The sequence below is a fragment of the Schistocerca americana genome, chromosome 5 (assembly GCF_021461395.2).
Source record: "Schistocerca americana isolate TAMUIC-IGC-003095 chromosome 5, iqSchAmer2.1, whole genome shotgun sequence".
Classification (NCBI taxonomy): Eukaryota; Metazoa; Arthropoda; class Insecta; order Orthoptera; family Acrididae; genus Schistocerca; species Schistocerca americana.
In genome coordinates this window covers 43,628,300-43,647,832 of record NC_060123.1, presented here as the reverse complement: position 1 = coordinate 43,647,832, position 19,533 = coordinate 43,628,300, and positions in this window count along the sequence as shown.

Below are 19,533 nucleotides of genomic sequence, written 5' to 3'. Positions count from 1 at the left end.
TAAAACATGGTTGTCATTGTCCGAACCTGAGAGCAAAACCCAATCCATGGAGTGGCGTCATCCGGGTTCCCCTTGGAAGAAGAAACCAAGAGAGCAGGCCGAAAGGTGATGGGCTCCTTCTTCTGGGATCAGTGTTGCGTCATTTTTATAGACTTTTTGGAAGCTAACTCCGCAATTAACCGGGGCCGTTTTTTGTCATTGGACAAGCTGCGACGTGCAATCAAGACCCACAGACCACAGCTTCAGGGTCAGCTCATCAGACAACACCATGACAGTCCCAAAACCCATACAGCACTTATGACGCAGGAAAAAATCAGGAAAATGGATTTAAAAATTGTTCCTCATCATCCCTACAGTGCGGACTTGGCTCCGTCTGGTTTTTGCCTGCAGTACAACCTTTGATAGTGAGAAATACTCTATTTCTTGTGTCAAGAGATGGTGTAAAAGTCAATCTCCAGAATTTTACCAAAGTGCATTTACATCATGGAAAGAACGTTGGTCAAGATGCGTCACAGCTGATGAAGGCTACACTGAGTAGGCTAAAAGTATAGCTAAATGTTCCAAGTATTTTCACAAAAAATTTCATTCTAAACCTGCAAAAAGTAAAAAAATTAGAGGCGACTGTGTAAAAAGTTGTGAAGGCACTTTGTAATTTGCATGGATTGTTTTTCGCAGGCAGGTCTCAGTTCGCTGTTTGTAATGCTCTGCTACACGTAAGACATTCCGCATTCTCATGTGACGCGGTGCCCACCCGGTTTTCACAGACGTAGACCGATTTTAACTTTACAAAGAATGGTTCAAATGGCTCTGAGCACTATGGGACTCAACTGCTGAGGTCATTAGTCCCCTAAAACTTAGAACTAGTTAAACCTAACTAACCTAAGGACATCACAAACAGCCATGCCCGAGGCAGGATTCGAACCTGCGACCGTAGCGGTCTTGCGGTTCCAGACTGCAGCGCCTTTAACCGCACGGCCACTTCGGCCGGCTTACAAAGAATATTATTCCCTTGTTGACAGGAGCGAAATACATCTTATGCTGTGTTTTAGTTTGATTCTGTGGATATTCGAGGAAACTGGATCAGCATAAAATAGATAAGCAAGGCTTTGTTTCTCTTCTTCAGTCTCAGGTTCTTGCTTAGGTGTTCTTGATGCTGATGACACCATTAATAAATTTAGACGTCGATCAGAAATCGGTAGCTGAGGTAGAATATTCAAAATTTCTAGGTGTATGCATTGATGAGGGGTTGAACTGGAAAAAACACACTGAATGTCTGCTGAAACTTTTGAGTTCAATTACCTACGCTATTAGAGTCATTGCATTTTAGCGATACAGATCTCAGTAAATTAGCTTACCACGCCTGTTTTCATTCTCTGCTTTCGTATGAGATCATATTCTGGGGTAACTCATCATTGAGTAAAAGAGTGTTCATTGCACAAAAGCGTGTAATCAGAATAATTGCTGGAGCTCATCCAAGATCATCCTGCAGACACTTATTTTATGAGGTAGAGATCTCAGTGCAGCCTCACAATGTATATATATATATATATATATATATATATATATATATATATATATATATATATGTGTGTGTGTGTGTGTGTGTGTGTGTGTGTGTGTGTGTATTCACTTATGAAATTTGTTATTAACAGTCCGAACGAATTCAAAAGTAATAGTAGTTTGCATGGCTAGAACACTAGGAAAAAGGATGATCTTCACTAAATTTATCTCAGAAGGGGGTAAATTATGCTGCTACAAATGTCTTTGGTTACTTACCTAATAGCATCAAAAGTCTGACAGATAGCCATATAGCAGTTAAAAGGAAATTAAAAGAATTTCTTAATGGCAACTCCTTCTACCCTTTAGATGAATTTTTGGATATAATAAGTGGGCAATTTCCCCAACTCCCACAAAAAAAAAGAAAATTAAAAATATTAATTGTTATGTAATATTTTGTGTAATTTAATAACCTATATAGAAACCTTTTATTAACCTGACACGTACCATATCATTACGAAGTGTCGTATTCATGGTCTATGAGACAAGTACTAATCTAATCTAATCTTATCTAAATACAAAGCCCGCTCAATTCGACTATATGAGTACCCATTTCTGTTTGGTCTGGACACCTCAATTACCATATTTAAGGCCTTCAGAAAATGTCTGGAGCTACTGGGAACAGTGCGTGAAACGTAGTAGCCTTCATCTCCACAAGATAGTACTACGGGAAACCGAGCAACGTGGCGCAGTGCATAGGACACTGAACTCGCATTCGCGACAACGACGGTTAAAATACGCCTGCGGCCATCCCGATTTAAGGTTTCCGCAGTTTCCCGAAATCGCTTAATGTAAAGGCAGGGATGGTTTCTTTGAAAGGGTATGGCCGATTTCCTTCCCCATCCTTCCCTACTCCGAGCTTGTGCACCGTCTCTAATGGCCTTGTTGTCGACAGGACGTTTAACACTAATGTCGTTCTCCTCAGTACTACAGAAATAAAAGTGGTAATGAGCGTACGACATCTAGAATTAAATTTTCACTCTACAGCGGAGAGTGCGCTGATATGAAACTCCCTGGCAGATTAAAACTGTGTGCCCGACCGAGAGAGAGCACTTGCCCGCGAAAGGCAAAGGTCCCGAGTTCGAGTCTCGGTCGGGCACACAGTTTTAATCTGCCAGGATGTTTCATATCAGCGCACACTCCGCTGCAGAGTGAAAATCTCATTCTTGAAACATCCTCCAGGCTGTGGCTAAGCAAGGTTCGCAGGAGAGCTTCTGTAAAGTTTGGAAGGTAGGAGACGAGGTACTGGCGGAATTAAAGCTGTGAGTCGTGCTTGGGTAGCTCAGTCGGTAGAGCGCTTGCCCGCGAAAGGCAAAGGTCCCGAGTTCGAGTCTCGGTCCGGCACACAGTTTTAATATCTGCCAGGAAGTTTCAGCGTACGGCATAGTTTGCCGGGAGGCCCCAACCGGTGAAGTCGACGTCACATTGGGCGACTCGCGCGCCAGTGATGAGCACAATATAACAGCCAGTCCCCGAGCGGAGAAAATCTTCAACCCGGCCGGGATTCGAATCCGGACCCGCTTGCGAGCTCGTTACCACCCAGCTAAGCAGGTGTACAGTATTAGGTGAAATAATCAACATTGAATGTCTTCAGCTGTTGCTGGGTACCTGAAGAAACAAGGGTACTCTTCCTCACCGAATTGTGGCCATAATCAATACTAGAGGCCAAGAGCTACGCTATTAACGCATGTCTCCGGGGAGCATCACTCTTTTTTCTTTAATGGTGCTGTGAATCGGGTGCCAAATCTTAGGACGGTCACGAGTTGAAAGTGCGGGAAGGCCGTAGGCAGGCGTGCGGACTTTGGTTCGCTAATCCGCCGCCTGCAGGACAGTATTAGGCGTGTTTACCAGGTGTCCGAGGGCCGCCGTACGCCGTATCGGATTCCGATACTCTCGTCTGGCCACTGCTCCGCGCTGACAGAGGCCTTTGGAGGCAAAACTGGACTGTGCCCCTCCTCCTCTCCCTCCCGCCCTACCCCCCCCCCCCCCCCCCCCATCAACCACGCTCCAGGATGTTCCAGCTGTGGACGCTCTCCGCGCGCGATGGGCCCAAGCTGTGTGGACAGAGGCCGCCAGTCCATCAGGCCAGCCCATCAGCGGCGCAATAGCCTTTGGAACAGTTGCTATAACAACCACTCCTGCGGCGGTCGCCTCTGTTACGGTCGATCTGAAGTCCGCACCACAGGGCTTATGAGGTTTGTCCCGAGTTCCCTCAGGATCTGCAGCTGTGTCTTTAATGCAGCAAAGGGACACAAATTAACAAACCAGTAAAACGCATCAGAGGCGCTTAATGGAATCCAACCGGTGGCCTTTAGTTTCAGTAAGGCGTTGGTTGCCAGTTGATCTTAACTGAAGATTATATTTATTAATAGAGTGAAATTTCTCTCATTCAATGGACCGGACATCTTATTAAGTAGTGGTGTTTGCAGAAGGAATTTTGATTCTGCAGCAGAGTGCAGGCTGACTTGAAACTGCCTGGCATATGTAATCTGTATGCTGGACTGGGTGTCGAATCAGCCACTTTCGAGAGGAAGTGCTGTATCGATTTAGCTATACAGGTATGTGAGTGGCTCGAAGACTTCTAAAGTAATAGAACCTAGTGCGTTGTCCTCGATGGTGATATCTACATAAATGATCTTTTGGATAGGGTGGATAGTAATGTGCGGCTGTTTGCTGATGATACTGTGGTATACGGGAAGGTGTCGACGTTGAGTGACTCTAGGAGGATACAAGATGACTAGGACAGCATTTGTGATTGGTGTAAAAATGGCAGCTAACTCTAAATATAGATAAATGTAAATTAATGCAGATGAATAGGAAAAAGAATCCTGTAGTGTTTGAATACTCCATTAGTAGTGCAGCGCTTGACACAGTCACGTCGATTAAATATTTGGGCGTAACATTGCAGAGTGATATGAAGTGGTCCCATGTAATGGCAGTTTTGGGGAAGGCGGATAGTCGTCTTCGGTTCATTGGTAGAATTTTGGGAAGATATGGTTCGTCTGTAAAGGAGACCGCTTATAAAACACTAATACGACCTATTCTTGAGTACTGCTCGAGCGTTTGGGATCCCTATCAGGTCGTATTGAGGGAGGACATTGAAGCAATTCAGAGGCGGGCTGCTAGATTTGTTACTGGTAGGTTTTATCATCACGCGAGAGTTACGGAAATGCTTCAAGAACTCGGGTGGGAGTCTCTAAAGGAATGGAGGCGTTCTTTTCGTGAATCGCTACTGAGGAAATTTAGAGAACCAACATTTGAGGCTGACTGCAGTACAATTTTACTGCCGCCAACTTACATTTCGCGGAAAGGCCACAAAGATAAGATAAGAGAGATTAGGGCTCGTACAGAGGCATATGGGCAGTCATTTTTCCCTCGTTCTGTTTGGGAGTGCAACAGGGAGAGAAGATGCTAGTTGTGGTACGAGGTACCCTCCGCCACGTACCGTATGGTGGATTGCGGAGTATATATGTAGATGTAGATGTAGATGAACAACGACCCAACTTCACAGTTTTACTGCAGCCAGTACGTCTCGTGCGTGATGTTTGGAAGGTAGCCTTTCTATCGGTACAATACTGCCCAATAAAGGCCACTAAAGGCAAAGGCACGAACTCGAGTACTGTTCCAGAGACAGCTCGTCCCGCTAGGAGTACAGGAGAAGTTTTCGGCTCCCACTTCAAGTGGGTCCCTCCCGTGGAGCCGTCGCCGCTCATCGGCAGTAAGTTTAAAGCTGATGTATCAGCACTGGTTACTTATACTCTATCCTTACCCTTTTAGTCACTTTCGTGAATATTGCTAACAAAAAACCAAATCTCGGCGTTCCCATGGGTTAAACCTTATCACCATTGATAGCTAACTTTTTTATCGGCAATTTTGACGAGATGCCATTCGAGTTGGCGGAAAAGTAACCGAAAGTTGTATGGTGGTATGTTGCTGGAGGTGTCTCTCAGATGTGAAAAAAGTTGTAACGATTTTTCTAACAGCTTTATTCGATCCATTAGAATAAAAAATTTCGCTCCTGCCGCTGTGACCGAGCGATTCTAGGCGCTTCAGTCCGAAAACCGCGCTCCTACTACGGTTGCAGTTTCGAATCCTGTCTCGGGCATGTATGTGTGTGATGTCCATAGGTTACTTATATTTAGGTAGTTCTAGGTCTAGGGGACTGGTGACCTCCGATGTTAAGTGCTTAGAGCCATTTGTACCATCTGAAAAAAATTGGCACCTCGATATCTACTTTTTCTACACGTCTTGAGAAGAGTGGGTGGAGGGTCGGGAATGGGGATATGATAACGGACTGGATGGTGTTCCGGGACATAAATCCCGCGAAAATAGAAGGAGAACCATGTAACGACCATAAAAAATGAGATGGTTTTCAAAGTAGGGCGGTAGCAGCAACGCCGCACGAGATATAATGAACTGGACTAAAGGCAGATATTTTCTAATTACCGGCACACGATTTAGCAACATAAGAACAAAACTGATAGTCACTTCAGGTAAGTTGGCATATCCTAAAGTTAAATGAACATGCACGTACAGGCCCCTAGGTTATTTTGTATCTTATACACTGTAAGAAAATTAAAACCTACACCTTGACATCAAAACTTTATTAAAAATATAGTTAGACAGCTGCAAGAGGATAGATAAGTCAAAAAACACAATGCAGCGTATCCTCTGAAACTATTTTGAAATAGAAACGTAGCAACAGACTCACAAAATTTGTGATGTTACAGTTGAAAAGTCAAAATCCTGTTCTATTTCATTTCTGTTACATTTCAACACTTCTTGTTGCACTGTTAGAAATGTTTTTACTATAGTAATGTAAAATAAAAGAGGTAGGACTAGACAAGATTCTGAAAATAAAGTAGGAATTGCGGATCGTATAAGACGACGCTAAAGGTTGAAGCAGTGAAAAATAGGATTAAAGACTATTGTTTGAGACTTTTTCTGTAGTGCACATTCTACATAAAGATACCATAGGAGAAGTCTGCAACAGAGTAACAAATTAGGACTATGACAGTATGGAAGAGGAACATCAGAATATGAAAAGAGAAAAGTGAGATATAGGAATGCTACAACTTATGAGTGACAGTGAATATGACGCCCGGATACAGGCAGTTAGGAAATAACTAGCCACCTCTAATTATTGAAGATTGTAAGAAAATTCACTTTTTATGAATTCTACAGTTACCATTTTCATGTGTACAGTAAACCGTCACTAATTCGGACTATTTCAGATAAGTGACAGTCGGAATTATTGAAAATCCGAATTATAGGACTGTTTTACAACATATTTGTTGTTGTTGTTGTGGTCTTCAGTCCTGAGACTAGTTTGATGCAGCTCTCCATGCTTCTCTATACTGTGCAAGTTTCTTCATCTCCCAGTACCTACTGCAGCATACATCCTTCTGAATCTGCTTAGTGTATTCATCTCTTTGTCTCCCTCTACGATTTTTACCCTCGACGCTGCCCTCCAACACTAAATTGGTGATCCCTTGATGCCTCAGAAGATGTCCTACCAACCGATCCCATCTTCTAGTCAAGTCGTGCCACAAATTCCTCTTCTCCCTAATTCTATTCAATACCTCCTCATTAGTTACGTGATCTACCCATCTAATGTTCAGCATTCTTCTGTAGCACCGCATTTCAAAAGCTTCTATTCTCTTCTTGTCTAAACTATTTATCGCCCATGTTTCACTTCCATACACGGCTACACTCCATACAAATGCTTTGAGAAACGACTTCCTGACAAATAAATACTCGATGTTAACCAGTTTCTCTTCTTCAGAAACGCTTTCCTTGCCATTGCCAGTCTACATTTTATATCCTCTACTTCGACCATAATCAGTTATTTTGCTCCCGAAATAGCAAAACTCCTTATGATTACAGTGTACGTACAATGTCACTGCAAAAACTTATAAACTCGATTAAAAAATAATTGAGGAAATATACGATGGTGGTATTAATGTTGACGTTTTCTGCGTATCACAACCATCGGTGGAAGCATAAGCGACCAAAGACACTACTATCGAGGGCTTAACCGCCTATGACGAGCTAAAATACACCCACAGGCGATGACATCGGCAAGCCTCTGCAAGTCAGCAACATTGACTGGATATGCCCGCTTCTATGCCCGCATCTCGTGGTCGCGCGGTAGCGTTCTCGCTTCCCACGCCCGGGTTCCCGGATTCGATTCCCGGTGGGGTCAGGGATTTTCTCTGCCTCGTGATGGCTGGGTGTTGTGTGCTGTCCTTAGGTTACTTAGGTTTAAGTAGTTCTAAGTTCTACGGGACTTATGACCACAGCAGTTGAGTCCCATAGTGCTCAGAGCCATTTGAACCATTTGAACCCGCTTCTATTAAAGCCAACTAACAGGTCATAGCAAGGAAGTCGACAAGCTCGCACAATAATGCACAATAATGCACTACCCTCCACTATGAATCCAATAAATGAATTATCGGACATTAAACGATGAGGAACCTATCTGTTGCAGGTGTGCTGACGCTGACCGAGAAATCAACACCGACACCCAGTTGCAGCCGCAGAGTAACACCACCACACAACGTGAAAGGTACTGGTCTTAGGGCGAATACAGACTACTCTGAAGTGACGTGGAAACCCGTGGGCTCACGTCATAACGCGCGTGATATAAAAAGCAAACACAGGGTTTTCTGCGCTTATGTTTATATTGAGCTGACGTGACGTAGGAATGCGTTGGATGATGCAATCTGACGCTAAACGCCTTATGACGCGTGGGAAGCATATCTAAAGTTCTAGATTTTCGTCAGTCGTGGGAAGGCGTCAGAGGTGTGAAGTGGTTTCTCCTCTACCGTTTGCAGTTATTATTTGAAGATGGAGGAGATGTTGATTGAATACGTTCGGTCAAATCCGGTGCTGTATGACCCTACAAACCGGGAATATCGTAACCAGCATTTAAGGAAAGAGGCTTGGGACGCAATAGGAGAAAAACTCGGCATTACAGGTTAGTGAAAACAGTTCCTTTCTCCATATTTTTTATTAGTTTTAGTTTTTTTCCAATTCATAATAGTTCTATAGGCGTTATATTTTATATTGATAGGAAAAAAGTATCAATCCATAACAAGTAAAACCAGATATGAAAATAACAGATATCTATTATATAAATTGAATTATATGAACTGTAATTAAAAATAACACCCAACTGAACTTAAAACGGTCGGTTATAACGAATGTGCGTATTAAGTAAGTAATACTGGACGTATCATGGGGCAACTCTACCCTTTCGAATGGAGTGCCACTGCCACGGACAACTTGCTGAACCATAATCAGAAACGAAGTACTTTTTGAACTTATCTCTGGTGATGGCTGCTTCTCTCACGAAATTTCTACGAATGGGTTCAAGGTTGGCTACACCATGAATGTGTTCGCTTTCCATTCTGATTGGTACCTCGAAAGGGGAAATATTTGTTGATGTTTTCCGAAGCGTGTATACAGGTGGAAGCTAAAACTATTAGATCGGCAGTTTCTGGTTTAGTTCCAATAGGCTTTAGAAATATTCTCCAGGGCCCGGCTAGAATTCCGAACGCATTTTCTACAGTCCGTCGAGCTCTTGAATGACGGTAGTTGTATACCTTCTCTTCGTCACTTGTAGTGGCTGCTTTGCTGTATGGACGCATCAAATAGGTTTTAAGAGGGAAGGCTTCATCTGCAATAAGGAATCTCCATTGCTGATTGTAGCTCTTTGTCTTTTGGAACGGGGTATTTGTTGCTTTCAAATCTTTCCCCATCTCAGATCGCTCAAAAGTTCCTCCATCGCTACTTTTGCCGTAAGCTCCAACGTCAACAAGCGAGAATTTGTAATCTGCATCTACCAAAGCAAATAAAACAATGGAATATATTCCTTTGTAGCTATAGTACAATGAACCAGCACCAGCTGGACAACGGATTTGCACGTGCTTGCCGTCCAAAGCTCCTATGCAGTGTGGATAATTCCACTTCTCATCATAATCCTTGGCTCTCTGTTCCCATTCATCTTTGTTTGCTTCTGGCATGTAAATCGGTCGTAGAGTTTTCCAAATTACCTCACAACATTCTTTAACTATATCTCCAATGGTTGAAACTCCAATCCGAAATGAAAAACCCAATGTTCTGTAAGAATTGCCAGTTGCCAAGTACCTGTGAACAGTGAAAAAAAGGCCACTTATTGATTTATTAATCTTCACATTGTCCTTTGGCAACCAAGCGACCTTCGTCCTTGAGCGCCAAAGGAGAATAAATGAATAACTAATAGATAACTATGGTGCGTTTAAAAGTACTTGCGACTTTTGACAGTTCGTTACGGAGCGAGTGGAGGGGAGTGTTGTTGCCAACGGGTGCCGGCAGGCGGCGATATCGCCACGCCTAAAAGGGGCCGGGCGCCAGGTAAACATTCTTTAGCGGTAGAGAAACGACAATAATGAACAGAGAACATTCTTTGCCGGCAAAGAAACAATTGTGGTAGTGTTTACCTACGGCCTGGCGACAGGAATGCCTTACAGGCCGACACCGGTGGCGGCTCGGGGGGAAAGCCTGGCTCGTCATTCGTGCTGCCTGGGTAACGGAGTCACGTCACCTCCGGCAAGCCAAACGTCAAAATTCCCAACTAATTTTAAACGCGCTATGAAGTCTAGCCTAGAATTCTAAACCAATTTTTGTGTTCTAGGTAATGAATGTAAAGACAACTGGAATAAACAGCGGAATGCGTACATCCAGGCTAAACACCGTAAAGCCACAAAATCAGGTCAGGCAGCTAAGAGTTTGAGCAAATGGAAACTCGAAGATGAAATGGCTTTCATGAATCCAACTCTCGTAACAAGGAGAACTCGAGGAAATGCGGAAGACAGCCCCAAAAATTAAGATTATGATGGAACACGTGAAGAAACTGGCCTATGTCCGATTGATGAAACAGACTCACAAGTGGTCTCGTCAGAAAGTTCCCAATTCAGCCCACCAAGAAACGATCAACTGGAAAGTGCAGTCTCTACAATGGCGGAGGCCATCAACAATCCCAATGCTAATGTATCAGATTCTCCATCAACGTATACTCAACCTACAGCAAAACCGTAACGCCTTATGCTGGAAAAAAAACGTTTGTTGTCATCCGTACAAGATATGGTCAAAATAATGAAAGACAACCAACGCTTGCGCTCCCAAGTACTTCTTCAAAGTGCACACGCTACATCAAGTGACAACGTGGACGATGAATGCGAACTTCTTTTCCTCAGCATGGCGAAAAATGTGAAAGAAATTGCGTCCTGATGAGCAAATTAGAGTGAAGATGGAAGTGAGAAACATTGTTTTGGGGGAAAGGTTGCAAGCAGAACGTGGGAGCTCATTTCAGGTGAAACCTGGTTACCACAATACTCTTAATACAAATCCATCATAATTCTAGCAATCCTCCTCAACACCATATCCTCAACGATCTGAACAGAGCTTGGACTGCTGAACGGACTCAACGTTGTCCTACACTTGGCATGAGAAACAGCAAGAATACTTCTGTAATTTGTAATTGCCTTTGTGATGTATAATAAAACGCACTTTGTGAAAAGAAAATCAATAAAAATTCCAAAATGTCTCTGTGATAATTTTTTTCCCTCCCAGATATTTAATACAATAAAGTATTAGCACTTACCTCAAGCAATTCGCAAGTCGTATTGCATGGGGGCTTAGTTAAAAGAATAATGAATAAATACAATAATTTTAGTAGCTGTGTGTCCGGTTGCGAAGTCTCGTAACTGGTTGGCCCTGACTAGTATTAGCAAGCAATCTGACTGCATAAAATAAAAATAAAGAATGACAAGAAATGTCCATTAACACAATTGATTAATTAAGTCCCCTGCAACTATAAAAGCTGCGAAACAACAAAGCACAAGTGTAACTTTTCTGTTCGTGGTAGTGTGACTCAAAATACGTGTATCTGGCTCCGTTCTTCCTCAATACGACGAGATATTTTAAACACCATTTACAATGAACTAATTGAAAAACCAGAAATACTATAATTGCACACAGAAACCAGAATTACAAGTGTAATACATGACCACGAGCCAGATGCTTTGTTGACTGAAGCTGTGACCAAGAGGCATTGTCATTAAAGAAATCTGTAGTATTTTTTTTACCTCAATATATATTACGAAAAATACAATGTGATCATTGCAATATCTTCCATCTATACATTACACCAACCGAACAGCATCTACTCTCTCGCCTAACAGAACAACAACTGCACTCGACATCCTCTGAACTACTACTGCCCTCGACATCCTCTGAATTACTACTGCACCAGTGGAGGTGGCGGAATAATAATCTTTGTCGCCATCTCTGTCACTGTGATTCAGTGTAGCCACCTTAAAGTATCTCCGCCGGAATACTTTCCCTGAGTTGAGTGGAGCGTTTTTCTATTATCGGACCAATCAAGCTCGGGAGATGGTAGAATTCGGTTTTTGTCATTCTGTAATACCACTTAAACCGCTCTTCATCTTATATTAGTTGAGGCATTAAATTTTGGAACTCCCCGATTTCGTCTCGCAACATATAGATAGGATGCACCCTTCTCTAGACAAGCAAGTGGATGCAATACACAGAGCAGCCATTTCTTCTTCTAGCATGTAAAAAATACACAGTACATTCATGGCTGCAGGTTCAAAACAAACTGTCGGAAAATACAATGCAGACGAAGTAGTTGTTTCATGATGCTATACGTCAGGCCAATGTGAACACAGCTTCATGTCTGACGTGGTGCCACACTGCCTGACGTGGGAACACGTCACGTCGTAGTAGTCTGTGTTCACCTTTACAACCCGATCTAACTATCGTACAGTTTTTTTTCCTTGGCTCTTGTCTTGCCACTTACCCCCCCCCCCCCCCCCGGGCCCCATCCCTGTCCTTCAAACCGCTACCCTTCGCTGAAATTTCGATCCAATCTGTCTCCAGATGTGCGCGTATTAATGGATAGCCCTAAACAGACGTACGCAAACATCGCAGTACCCACATCGTGCGACACATCACTTAGTGAAAACTAACAAATATCAGAGATGGCAATAGACCATTTGTGTTGGCCATTATCCCGGTGTGGCCGTGGAGGGGCTACACCCTATTCTTTACATAGTACAACGCACAGAACATTCACAGAATCATGTGAAACCAGCGGGAAAATCCTTCTTTGGGATTTGGTTCACCTCGCGCAGTATTGGCTTGAACGTTAATTACGTCGTCAGAGCTCTCATCCTTCTTATAAATTCCAGCACTTCGTCGTTTTCATGTAGTTTCGTACTGATAATATCAAATCTCGTCGCCCGCGGTGAATTTTTTCCGGAGATGAATTGTCCGCGTTTTGCATTCCATTCAAGTCGCGGCTGGCGTCCACACGTCACCTTTTTTGCTCGGGAGCGGTCATGTTTGGGACAAACACTGAACACCCTTTTATCCTCTACTAAACCTCCTAAAGAATCCTTGAACACTTGACTTAGAGACGTTTTGCTGCGTTGTGATTAGTGGGACAACAATGTTACCACAATACGGTCGCACGCCCACTGGTTAACACCGCTTGCAAACAACTTACTGGCCAACACACATTTGTCGACTACAGTTGTTACTTCAAGGTACCATCGTTGGTACTGTGCTAACGTCATTTGTGCGTCAGGAAAAAAGCTATCTTGGAACTTTTTCTATGGGGGGCTGCCTTGCAGGGGTTAAATGTAAACTGGATCAACTGTAAAGTTATATGAGATAGTTTCCAGAATGAGATTTTCGCTCTGCAGCTGAGTGTGCACTGATATGAAACTTCCTGGCAGATTAAAACTGTGTGCCAGAGCGAGACTCGAACTCGGGACCTTTGCCAGCGAAAGGCCAACGTCCCGAGTTCCAGTCTCGTTCTGGCACACAGTTTTAATCTGCCAGGAACTTTTATAAGAGGTAATTGAAACTATGTTCAATTTAAAAGCGACTACTGTAATTTTTTTTGAGTCATCATTCTTCTGACTGGTTTGATGCGGCCCGGCACAAATTCCTCTCTTGTGCTACCTCTTCATCTCCGAATAGCACTTGCAGCCTACGTCCTCAATTATTTGCTGGATGTATTCCAATCTCTGCCCGGCTCTACAGTCTTCGTCCTCCAAAGCTCCCTCTAGTACTATGGAAGTTACTCATTCATGTCTTAACACATGTCAAATCATTCTGTTCCTCCGTATTGTCAGTGTTTTCCATATATTTCTTTCCTAGCCCATTCTCCGGAGAATCTGTTTATCCCTTATCTTATCAGTCCAGCTAAATGCCAACTGTGGTGTCACCGCCAGACACCACACTTGCTAGGTGGTAGCTTAAATCGGCCGCGGTCCATTTAGTACATGTCGGACCCGCGTGTCGCCACTGTGCGATCGCAGACCGAGCTCCACCACAAGGCAGGTCTCGAGATACGATATAGCACTCGCCCCAGTTGTACGACGACTTTGATAGCGACTACACTGACGAAGCCTTCTCTCATTTGCCGAGAAACAGTTAGAATAGCCTTCAGCTAAGTCCATGGCTACGACCTAGCAAGGCGCCATTAGCCTTACATAGTTTGAAAGTTATCGTATGAAATGTCTCAACAAGAAGAACGATGTATACAACAAGGATAAATAAAAGTTAAGTATTCGAGGAGCTGCATACTTTTCTTATTAGCTTTCACTACTTATCCTGTTCCAGAAGTCACGCCCGTCTGCGTTAGATAGCGTGCATAAAGGCCCCCTCTATCTACAAGGTGTTGGCACATTTACCAACACATCATTGGCGACGAGACAACGGAAAGGGTCTTGTTCTTTCTAATTGCTTACATTTACTTGTGTCATAGCTTCGCCACAATCTCTAGATGTACTGTCCGAATTTTATCGCTTGCAGAATCAGCAGACGCAGGCGTTATTGGATGCCCTTGGACAGCTCGTCCAGGGTCAACCTGCACTGCCACACGATGCGGCAGCCGCCGCTTCACCGCTACCGCAGCCACAACTCGCAGTTGCACCGCCTTTTAGGCCCTACGACCCGGCGCACGAATCCTGGACCGAGTGGTCCCGCCAGTTTGGATTTCATCTCGCCGCCTACAGAATTCAAGGTAAAGAGCGGCAGCCTCATTTATTGTCGTGTGTAGGGGTGCAAACGTACCGTGTGATAGTGAAATTGTTTCCCCGACGCGACGTAGCAACTTTGTCCTACAAAGAACTTTTGTCGGCATTGGACGCCTATTTCAAATCAACAGTTAATGTAGTTGCAAAAAGGTATACGTTCTTTCGTACAAAACGTACGGCCGGTCAAACTAATCGGGAGTGGGTTGCAACTTTGCAAGGCCTTACTAGGGATTGTTCATTTGAATGTGACTGTGGCCTTCCTTATTCAGATACTATGGTGCGTGATGCAATTGCACAGAACGTTTCTGATGTTCGCATACGGGAGCAAATTTTGAAACTAGTTAATCCCTCCCTTCAACAAGTGATAGACATATTAGATAGACAAGACACACTTGACTTTGCTCAGGAATCATTTGAAACTTCGTCAGCCGTGTGTAACATTAACCGGCCCGCCGGGCGCGCTAAGGGGCCCGGTAAACTGCCCTCGCACACGTCCGCACAGCTGCCGCCACGCTCTACACCAGGTGTGCCGCGCCAGCACGCAAATGCAGTGAAATCATGCCCGCGGTGTGCTACTAGACATTCGCGTGAACATTGCCCGACACGCCAATCTATTTGCTTTTTCTGTAATAAGAAGGGACATGTTCAAAGTGTTTGCCAGAAAAAGCTCAGATCAGACACTCTTAATCATTCCAGGCCCTTTGCTTCGCGCCGGAATCGAACCACGAATACTCAGGCTCGTGGACCTTCGCCCATGGACATTCATGTAGTTACTTCCACTCCGCCCAGTGCCACTTTCTCTAACAGTGAATGTGTTCGTCCCACAAAAAGTGTGGGTCGACGTCGCCGGAAATCACGTCAATTGGCAAGTGATTCTGTACCAGTGTCTGTTCAAATTGCACATAACAGTCGCTCTTGTCGTCAGCAGGACAATAAACTTTTTGTAGATTTGGACTTTCATGGCAAGGTCATACCATTCCAGCTCGATACCGGAGCTGCAGTTTCACTGCTCAATCACGACACGTACAAACAACTGGGAAAACCTCCGTTGCATGCCGCAAATGTTCAGTTAAAAGTTATTCAGGACAGCAGATCCCTGTGTTAGGACAGTGCAGCCTTCTTGCAACATACAAGGGACAAACAAAACTTGTGTCATTTTACGTTCTTCGTTCTTCTACTGCAGTGAACTTGTTTGGTTTAGATTTATTTCAGTTGTTTAACATGTCTATAGTAAATCAGGTCCTATCAGTGAACCAGACTGTGCCTTCAGACAGTGTTTCTCGTCTGTGTGAAGAATTTGCAGACATTTTTGCACCGGGCTTAGGTTGCGCTAAAAACTATGAAGCATATTTGGAACTGAAAGTCAACGCGCAACCGAAATTTTTCAGAGCGCGCAATGTTCCTCACGCATTGCGTGTTGAGGTCGCAAGAACATCACACGATTTAGCATCACAAAGTGCGCAATGCCTCTTCCATTTCAGCTCCGCTTCATCGCTTACGCCGTACAGGTGTTCCGTTTCTCTGGACGACGGAATGCGAACGCGCCTTTCGCCAGTTGAAATCGGCGTTGCTTTCTAATACTTGCCTTACGCCATTCGATCCCCAGAAACCCCTTTTGTTGATGGTAGATGCATCGGATTTCGGGATCGGTGCTGTGATTGCGCACAAAGATGGGTCGCATGATCGCCCTATTGCCTTTGCGTCCAAATTGCTCTCGTCTGCGCAAAGAAATTATTCCCAGATAGAGAAAGAAGCTTTGGCTCTCGTGTTTGGTGTTACTAAGCTCCATGATTTCTTGTATGGTCGTCACTTTACCATCATCACAGACCACAAACCTTTGACGTCGCTTTTTCATCCGAACAACCCTGTACCTCCGCGTACAGCGCAGAAATTCATTCGCTGGTCTATTTTCCTCTCGCAGTACCGCTACGATATCTTGTATCGGTCCACTGCTAAGCACGGCAACGCTGATGCGTTGTCCCGTTTGCCTGTTGCTGAGCATAAAGCATTCGAATCTTCCGAACTTGCTTGCATGTTCGTTGATTCGGAAACCGATGACGTGGTCGAATCGTTTCCGATTGATTTTCGTCGTGTAGCTACAGCCACAGCTGCTGACCCTGTCCTTGCTACCGTTTTGAGTTTTGTTGCTACGCAATGGCCTTTGTCAAAGTCTCGGATCGAGGATCCGTTGGTTCGCCGATTTTTTGCTCGCAAGGAGAGACTTTTTGTTCGACGTGGTGTTTTGTTGTTGCGTTCTGATAATGATCAGTCCAGAGTCGTGGTCCCACGTTCGTTACAGTCCTCTGTCTTACGGCTTCTTCACCAAGGACATTGGGGTATAGTGCAAACGAAACAACTTGCTCGTCAGCACTGTACTTGGTTCGGAATCGATGCTGCGATTACGAATATGTGTTCTTCTTGCATGGCGTGTGCCGAACAACAATCCGCACCGCCGCGGAAAGTCTTTGCAGGGCCAAAAGCCACTTCCCCTTGGCAACGCTTGCACATCGATTTTGCTGGTCCATTCTGGAATGCTCGATGGTTAGTTCTGGTAGATGCCTTCAGTAATTTTCCTTTTGTTGTCCGGATGTCTTCCACGACGTCATCTGCCACCATCCAAGCGTTGTCTGCTATCTTTTGCATTGAAGGTCTTCCGCAGACTATTGTTTCCGACAATGGCCCACAATTCATGTCCGCAGAATTTCAGTCATTCTGCCAGGCCAATGGTATTCAACATCTGACATCCGTGCCGTTTTCGCCTCAGTCAAACGGTGCCACCGAACGATTGGTCCGGACTTTCAAGTCACAGATGTTGAAGTTGAAAGAGTCGCATTCTCGGGAGGACGCCTTGTTGCTCTTTTTGTCTTCGTATCGCTCTCAGCCCCGAGATGGTCGCTCGCCGGCTGAGTTGCTCCACGGTCGTCCTCATCGAACCTTGATGTCTTTGCTGCATCCGCCGCATCAGGTTCCTGTGCAGCGGCAGCCACCTGCTTTTGCTCCAGGCGACGTTGTATTTTATCGCAACTATCGAGGTTCACGGCGTTGGCTCGCAGGGCGCATTCTTCGCTGCCTCGGCCGCGCGATGTATTTGGTTTTGGGGGCCTCTGGTGAGGTGCGTCGGCATCTCAATCAGCTGCGCCTCTGTCGTCGCACGGATTCTGCCGCTCCCCGTCTGCTTTCAGCGACGGTGCCGTCCGGTCAGCGCACTGGGGACCCATCTACTGGCTCGCCTCATCCCCAGGTGTTACTGACGATGCCTTCCATTTTGCCCCATGGCGACGCGCCGCCGCAGCCGCCGCCGCCGCCGCCGCCGCCGCCTGTTCTCCCGTCGGCGCCGCCCGCATTCGACGCTTCGCTGCAGCCGCCAAGCGCCTCCCTGGGTCACGCGCCGCCGATCGCTTCCCGTGACCAGCCGTCCTCCGCCATGGAACTGTTGCCCGCTCCGGACCACATGGCGTCTTCGCGCGTCGGATACCCCGACGCAATGGAGGTCGACCCTTCGGCCCCTCCTGCCTCTTTACGGGCGCATACACCGCATGTTGACGTGCACCCTGGACTAGGTTTTCAGGCGTTTCCTAGCTCCCCTCGGACCGAATGGCCGGGTGCGGGTGGCACAGCCTCGCCTGTTGTTAGGCTCCCCACCTCATCGCATACGTCAACATGGGGTCCTCCCCACGGCGAGCGGAAGCCTTATCACACGACCGTTCGCCGATTTGCGGGGGAGGAATGTGGTGTCACCGCCAGACACCACACTTGCTAGGTGGTAGCTTAAATCGCCCGCTGTCCATTTAGTACATGTCGGACCCGCGTGTCGCCACTGTGTGATCGCAGACCGAGCGCCACCACAAGGCAGGTCTCGAGATACGATATAGCACTCGCCCCAGTTGTACGACGACTTTGATAGCGACTACACTGACGAAGCCTTCTCTCATTTGCCGAGAGACAGAATAGCCTTCAGCTAAGCCCATGGCTACGACCTAGCAAGGCGCCATTAGCCTTACATAGTTTGAAAGTTATCGTATGAAATGTCTCAACAAGAAGAACGATGTATACAACAAGGATAAATAAAAGTTAAGTATTCGAGGAGCTGCATACTTTTCTTATTAGCTTTCACTACTTATCCTGTTCCAGAAGTCACGCCCGTCTGCGTTAGATAGCGTGCATAAAGGCCTCCTCTATCTACAAGGTGTTGGCACATTTACCAACACATCACCAACTTTCTGACGTAGCACCACATCTCAGATGCTTGTACTCTCTTCTGTTCCGATGTTCCCACAGTACGCATCCCACTGTCGTAGGAAGCTGTATTCCAAACGTACACGCTCTGTAATTTCCAACTCAAATTGAGGCCTATGTTTGATACTATTAAATTTCTCTTGGGTAGGAATGCCGTACTTCCCACTGCTAGTCCTGTCTGCTCTTTCCGTCAAGGGTTATTTAGCAACATAGGTGGCACAATTCCTTAAATACATCGACTTCGTGATTATCAATCCTGATGATAAGTTTCACACGGTTCTGACTCCTGCTACTTCTCATTATCGCCAATCATTGCAAATTAAACCATCTCAACTAAGATTAAAAAAACAGCAAAGAGCAATAAGCGTTTGTAGTATAACATTAGGTTGCAAGAGATAAAAAGTAAAACTAAAAATATATTTTTTTAAAATTACTCATCACAAAATTAGACCTTGCAAGACAAGGATCAGCGTCAGTATTAGAAACCTATTCCTACTATGGGTGTCAAGTATCACAGGTCACAAGTTTTACAAAGATACGAGTCTGAACCGCCATACGACGCTAGTGTGGGAAGCGTTACCTTAAAATTTTACTCGCTTTAATCTTTTCTTCTTTTTCTGTCCATCAC